Below are 7500 nucleotides of genomic sequence, written 5' to 3' on the forward strand. Positions count from 1 at the left end.
TGATGAGAACGTCTCTTAAAATGTTACAGAACAAACTTTTTACAGTCACAAGCACAGTGATTAATACATTGTTGAGTCAAATCGCTCCAGAAACTGCCGAGGTTTGAAAGTTGCAGAGGTCCAGCTATTTCTGGCCAGGTCAGTACACACGTCCATGATGCTGGAGAGTAGCGGTAGTCCCATGTGATTTCTAGTATCATCTTTCAAATGTGAGACCAGGGAAACTGCTGGATCGACATGGGCATTGGGAACAAGAAGTCTTATGGCACCTTGTGCTAATTCCTGGAAACACTTGTGTCCTGCATCTTTAAACGCTTCGACTTCCAGCCAAAACTGGTCAATGTCCTGATCATCAGAGAAGCCTGCTGATGCCACATTCCTCCACTGTGATTCTAATGCATCAGTCGGGCATGAGAAAAGATCAGCTGGCAGGGTTCTTTACTTCAGGGCTATTTAAAGTGGACATAAGGGATTTTGGGCACAGGAGCTCCAGTTTGCACAACATTTCCAGTGAAGCAGGTCAGCGCAATTGGTACTGCTGTTCCTTCAGAAAATCCACACAACGCAAAGAAAATCTCTCTTTTATGTCGAGGGCTAACCTGCTTTCCTCCAGTTGGTCCATAAATGTGGTACCCAGGTCCACATCCAGAGGGGAGAGGAGTATCTGTGAGGTCAAGTTCCCTGCGCTGCTTGTCATTACTCATACGCTTGGTTTGAGTTTGGTTTGAAGCCATGTTACAGTGCAGTGTGAGGGCATCTTTTTGATCCACAATACAGTCAGTGAAGTCAGCCATCACAAGCCAACAGGTACAGCTTGGACATCGGCAGGCCCCGTTATTAACAGTCTCGTATATATTCCTGTAGTCATTCTGCCGCTTTGCTGAATGAGAAAACTAGTTGTAGGTTTCTCTAATCATGTATTCTGTGTTGCTCAGAAGAAGCTGCAGTGCTTTATTTGCAACAAGTGAATGGCAAACACAATGAATAAGCTGTAGGTGTGGCTGCATCTGTTTAAGTAGGGTGAATACAGAATGGGGTTTAACAACCAATGCCCATCATGTTTTTGATCTGCAGAGCGTTCTGGGATATAAAGACAACAACAGTGTCTGATATGACTTCAGCATCTGTCAGGTCCACGAGTACAAGATATGTACTTACAAACTTGTGTTTTTTTGACTGGTATTTCACACAAATACAGAGAAGTTTGTTCACGGATATGTCACTGCTTTCATCAAGATACAGGGAATATGGAGACTCGCCAATGTCCTCCTCAAGTTCTCTGAAGTGTGGTGAGAGGACAGATTCGATAACGGTTGTGCACTTTGTCCGGTGCATTTGGAACGTTCCCATCTTTCAAAATGTCTGACAAATCGTCCACCATTTATTGAAGTGTGACAAGAGATGTAGGCATCGATTCTAATTTCATGGTGCTTTCGGTCATCCTTGATCAGACACTGACCTGCTCCTGCTGACAGTAAAAGCTTTAACACTTGGAGCACAGCGTGATTTGTGTTTTTTTGTGTTAGCATGTTCCCTTAAATAGTTTATCTGTGCTTTGATTTCTGATGGACAGGATTTACACTCGTTGACTCGTTGCCTAGCCTCAGGTGAACTCCATGTTTTTAGAGACGGGTCGCTGTCCCATTCTTTTCTGTAAGACTTTTTATATTTACCCCACTTTGGCATGATGATGGTAAAAGCACAGCTTTGCTAACAACTTTGAGCTTAACTTTGAGTTTGGTTTAACAAGTGCAACAATTACAATATCCCACTAATCAGGACTGAAGTCTGACTGGACAGGACTCTCCTCAACTTTATTGGCTAAACTGAAGAATATTATTAAAACCTCAACATTACAATTTGTACTTTATTGTAGAGTTAGTTTGACAGAAACATTAATAAAATATCATGTTTATAATCGAAAATAAAAACCCACCAGTTGCCCCAAAAAAGCCAAATTTTTTCAACCCATCCATTGCATTTTTTCCTGGTTAGAGCAGATGGTCAGTTAGAACAAGTACTGATTAATGTGGAAGCAAGAGAAATATCTTGAGGTAAAACAAAATCTGTTCAATCTTTACAAAAATACTCTTTCACAAGAGAATGAAGAAGTTTCTGAGAGATAGCATGACCCAGGAGAGGCTGAATGCATTGGCCATGCTGTCACTGGAAAAGAGACTGGTCACTGAAATGACTGACCTTTAACCAGAAGATCATTGAGAAATGTACAAGCCAGGAGAGCAAAATTTACTTTCAAATAGTGCCACTGGCCTGTGATTAGACAACTTTCCAGTGTGTGTGTGTGTGTGTGTGTGTGCATGTGTTTGTGTGCATGTGTGTGTGTGTGTGTGTTTTAATGATTACCTTCATTACTGATAATAAGCCCACATTGAACTGAAAGTCACTGATTGATAGTAGATGTATTACATGTTTTAACAGAAACATCTTGAGTATTTTCTCTCAGCAGTAATGATCCAGAATCACCTGATCAGTACCTGATACACTCCTACAGTACTCACACTCTCATCTGAAGTTTGTTTGCCCCCCCCCCCCCCCCCCCCATTTTTTACCACCAGACGCCACTGGTCTTGGCTCTATTTCTGGTGTGATTTTGTAATGGTGTTGTGATGCCACCTGCAGGTCAGAAACACTACTCTAACATAATGAAGGTGGTGAAGAGTCATATTATTATACACATATTATATCCTCTGGTCATATTATTAGGAACATTTATTTACACAGATTATTGCCATTAACAAAACTAGCTGAATGAACCATTTAGTGTGAACTTTATAAAAGAAACTGTCAATATTGAACATCATATTTTGCAATAAAGATCATTTTAAATGGACATAAGCAGCATGTTAACTGTGGACTCAAGGAAACTGATTTAACGACGGGTTTGATGACTAGACTTATCACTTATTATTGTCGGATTTCCTTCATTCACATGGATTCTGTTATTTTCTGTTACATTGTTCCTGACCGCTCCATGACACACACCCTGATGACCTCAACTGAAAAAGACTCTTTTAGTAAAAAAGGGAAGACTGATACTGAAGGTGATATTAATGTTGAAAACAGACTTTATGGGATTAAATAATAGTATTTTTATGACATTCATATGCATGTGCAGTGTGAAATATTAAAGAGTAATTACTCTGAAACACCAGCTGCACTAATAAGAAATGTCTACAGCACACTGGTCCTGCATTATTTATTACATGTTTATTGGATTGGGATGAAATTTAAACAGGTTTATTGAGATCAATTTTGTACATAAAACTTTAGGTGAGTTACTCAGTGCTAACACTGAATATTAAACCTGAGATACTGTAGGTTATTAATTCAGTCATTTGGTTAGATAAACCCTGACCCAAAGCTGGACCCTCTTTAGATTCCACTCCATCTGGGTATGAAGACATCTGATAGCATCATGTAGCATAGGCTAACTGTGGGCTAAATGTAGGCTAACTGTAGGAAAATTGCAGGCTAACTGTAGGCTAACTGCAAGCTAACTGTAGGCTAACTGCAAGCTAACTGTAAGCCAATTACAGGCTAACTGTAGGCCAATTGGAGGCTAACTGTAGGCTAACTGCAAGCTAACTGTAGGCCAATTGGAGGCTAACTGTAGGCTAACTGCAAGCTAACTGTAGGCCAATTGGAGGCTAACTGTAGGCTAACTGCAAGCTAACTGTAGGCCAATTGCAAGCTAACTGTAGGCTAACTGCAAGCTAACTGTAGGCCAATTGGAGGCTAACTGTAGGCTAACAGCAAACTAACTGTAGGCCAATTGGAGGCTAACTGTAGGCTAACAGCAAACTAACTGTAGGCCAACTCGAGACTAACTGTAGACTAACAGCAAACTAACTGTAGGCTAACTGCAAGCTAATTCCTGGCTAACTGTAGGCTATTTGCTGGCTAACTGAAGGCTAACTGCAGTGCTACATCTGTAGCCATATTAATAATGATTGTTCCCCTGCAATTCCAGCTTCGAGCCTTCCCAGGTCTCTACAAGCTTTACACTCCTGGATTTTGGCAGGTTCCTACACTCTTCATGGGAGATCTTCTCAAGTTCAATCACATTAGATGAGGAGTTTCAGTGAACTTCAGCTCTTTCACCAGATCCTTGATGAAGGTCAAGTCTGGGCTTTGATCAGGCCACGCTAGAACATTCAGATCAGTCCTAAAGCTTCTCTATCCTCGTCTTGGCTGCATGCTTTGGGTTGTTGTTGTGCTGAAAGGTGTTATGTTTGTCTATACCATAACCTTCGGGAAAACAATTTAGGGACAATTAATAACACAACTTACACTCATGGATACCTTACTTCTACTCTCTTTTTATTTATTGACAATATACAACATTTTATTACCTGCACCTGAGGGAACAACATGTCAAAACCCCATACATAACATTTCCTCCCCTCTTACTCCAGAAGTAACAATATAATCGTAACAATTTTCAGGAATACATTCTAGAGGTAGAGGGTAGACTGCCTCTTGCCTCGAGCCGGTTCGGGGATTATTCTGCCCCATTACAGAACAGGCCCACTAACAACTAATTACAGTTCCGCAAGGTTCACATTTCTTTTTTTTTTTACTTCTACAATGTCAGACGGTTTGGAGGCTTAATTACTCTACGTGGATAACGTCTGACTGGCACAGATGAAATATCAGATATGCCCTGTGCTAACTGGCTCTCTGCTGGTGAGTCACTGGAAACATGTAGCTCCTTCTGTGATGGTGTGGAAGGAATGACACTTCCAGAGGTTTGTACAGGAGCAGGCACCTCACTAGTATCAGATGGCTGTGCCCCCTGCGTTTGAACTGTTTTACTGGGAATGGACAAGAGTTGATCCGCATGGCGTCTCCATTCCTCAGAAGCTCCTACATCCACAGTGTAAGATATTGGCCCACTTCGAGCAGTCACCACACCTGATGTCCATCTCTCTCTCCCCCTGTAATCTCGAGCCAGCACTGTATCACCGATTTCAAACCGTCTTGGCCTTGAATGACCAGCTTGGCGAAGGATCTGGGCAGTCTGTGAAGATCGCACAGAAGCTAATACACTGGGTTTCAGAGCATCCAGACGTGTGCGTAGCTGGCGTCCTACAAACAACATGGAGGGAGATTCCTTTGTTGTTGGGTGTGGTGTGTTGCGATACATTAGCAAGAATGAATCAAGCCATCTCTGTAGAGTAGATGAGCCCTTGAGGCCTTCAATGCTTGTTTCAGAGACTGAACAAACCTTTCAGCCTGCCCATTGGTAGCTGGATGATATGGAGCTGAACGGATGTGTTTTACATTGTTGCCCTTCAAGAAAGCTGCAAACTCCTGTGCAACAAACTGTGGTCCATTATCACTCACGAGGACCTCAGGCACTCCATAATGACTGAAGAGGTTCCGCAGGACTTCAATTGTTTTTTCTGCAGTTGTTGATGTCATTAACTGCACTTCAGGCCACTTAGAATGTGCATCAACCACAACCAGATACATATGGCCCTCGCATGGCCCCGCAAAGTCTACGTGAATACGCTCCCATGGCTTTCTTGGCCACTCCCATGGGTGGAGGGGTGCGTGACATGGCATTTTTTGTACCTGTTGGCATGACTGACACCTTTTTACCTGCAGCTCAATGTCAGCATTGAGACCTGGCCACCACACGTAGCTGCGAGCAATTGCTTTCATTCGGACAATTCCACGGTGACCACTGTGCAATTCTTCAAGTACTCTGTTGCGCAGCTTTTGTGGAACAATGACTCTCATACCACGCATTAAACATCCATGTTGCACGGACAGTTCATCGTGTCTGGCAATGAAAGGTGTAAGTTCATTGTTACTGGGCAGATTTCCATTTTGACCCCCTTTTGTGACCATTTCAAGGACTGCTGACAAGGTTGGGTCAGTCAGCGTCTCACATCGAATATCAGAGGCCCTGACAGGAAGTTTCTCCATCTGTCCAAGGTAGAATAAATCTACCGCATCCTTTTTCTCTCTATGCTCCACTCGTAACGGTAAGCGGGACAGGCCGTTGGCATTCGCATGATGTTCAGCCTTTTTATACTCAATATTGTAGTTATGCGCAGACAAAAACAATGCCCACCTGTGCATTCGAGCAGCTACCATAGACGGAACTCCTTTTTGTGCACCAAAGATCGTGGTGAGTGGGCGATGGTCTGTGAAAAGTGTGAACTTTCGTCCATAGAGATACTGATGGAATTTTCGGACTCCGAACACTATTGCTAAAGCCTCGCGCTCAATTTGTGCATAATTTTGTTCTGCCTTGCTGAGTGTGCGCGATGCAAATGCTACCGGCCTTTCTTCACCATTGGGCAACGTGTGAAATAACAGCCCCAGTACCATAAGGTGATGCATTACATGCAAGGCGGATGACATTCTGGGGGTCATAACGTAAGACATTTTGTGACACTAGTTGCTCTTTTGCCTTTCTGAATGCAGTGTCGCACTTGACTGACCACTGCCAACGTTTCCCTTTACACAGCAGGGAGTTTAGAGGATTCACTATGGTGGCCAGACTGGGTATAAACCTCCCATAATAGTTTAACAAGCCAGGAAATGATCTCAGCTGTGTGACACTGGATGGTGTTGGAGCCTCAACAATTGCTCTTACTTTTTCAGGTGACTTGTGCAAACCTTCTGCATCAATTATATGACCCAGGTACTCCAATGAGTCTTTAAAGAAGTCACACTTACTTTTTTCAACATGTAGGCCGAACTGCTTCAGCCGTCCAAGAACTGCGTCCAGGTTTTCCAGGTGTTCAGCTTCAGTCCGTCCAGTTACTAAGATGTCATCCAGGTAACAATGGACGTTTGACAGACCCAGCAATACTTGGTCCATAGCTCTCTCGAATATGGCTGGTGCTGAAGCAATCCAAAATGGAAGGCGGTTGTACTGGAATAGCCCTTTCTGGGTGGAAATTGTAAGAAATTGCTTGGACTCCTCCTCAACCCTCATCTGTAGGTACACATGTGACAAATCCAATTTACTGAAACATTGTCCTCCTGATAGTGACGCAAACAAATCCTCAATGCGTGGAAGAGGATAGTGTTCAATGTGCAGAACGGGGTCACTTTAAAGTCACCACAGATGCATACAGATCCATCTTTCTTTACAACTGGGACTATAGGAGTAGCCCATTTGCTGTACTGTATAGGGGACAATACCCCAATTTCTGTGAGACGGTTCAGTTCGGCCTCAACCTTGGGGCGGAGTGCATACGGAACAACCCTGGGCTGGCAAAATTTGGGTTTGTGTTCAGATTTCAGTGTTATTTTCGATTTGATTTTCTGCAACACTGTTTCTAGTGTTTTCACTTTTACTGTTCTTATTTTTTTTTTCAGTTCAGTTTGATCTGACCCAACCACTCTGCCAAACAGTGGAGGGTAGTCCCCCTGCACAACATATAATGGAAGAATAGCTGTCTGCTTGCCCATTTTTACATGCACATTAATTAAACCTTCAGGATGTAATGTTGTCCA

The 7500-nt window shown here is 42.9% G+C and overlaps 1 pseudogene; it reads right to left on the reverse strand.

The window, feature by feature from the left end:
* Positions 1-4603: 4603 nt before the first annotated feature.
* Positions 4604-7500, reverse strand: part of LOC131349165 (uncharacterized protein K02A2.6-like) — a 3901-nt pseudogene continuing 1004 nt past the window's right edge.

The sequence above is a fragment of the Hemibagrus wyckioides genome, linkage group LG29 (genome assembly GCF_019097595.1).
Source record: "Hemibagrus wyckioides isolate EC202008001 linkage group LG29, SWU_Hwy_1.0, whole genome shotgun sequence".
In the NCBI taxonomy this organism is placed as follows: domain Eukaryota; kingdom Metazoa; phylum Chordata; class Actinopteri; order Siluriformes; family Bagridae; genus Hemibagrus; species Hemibagrus wyckioides.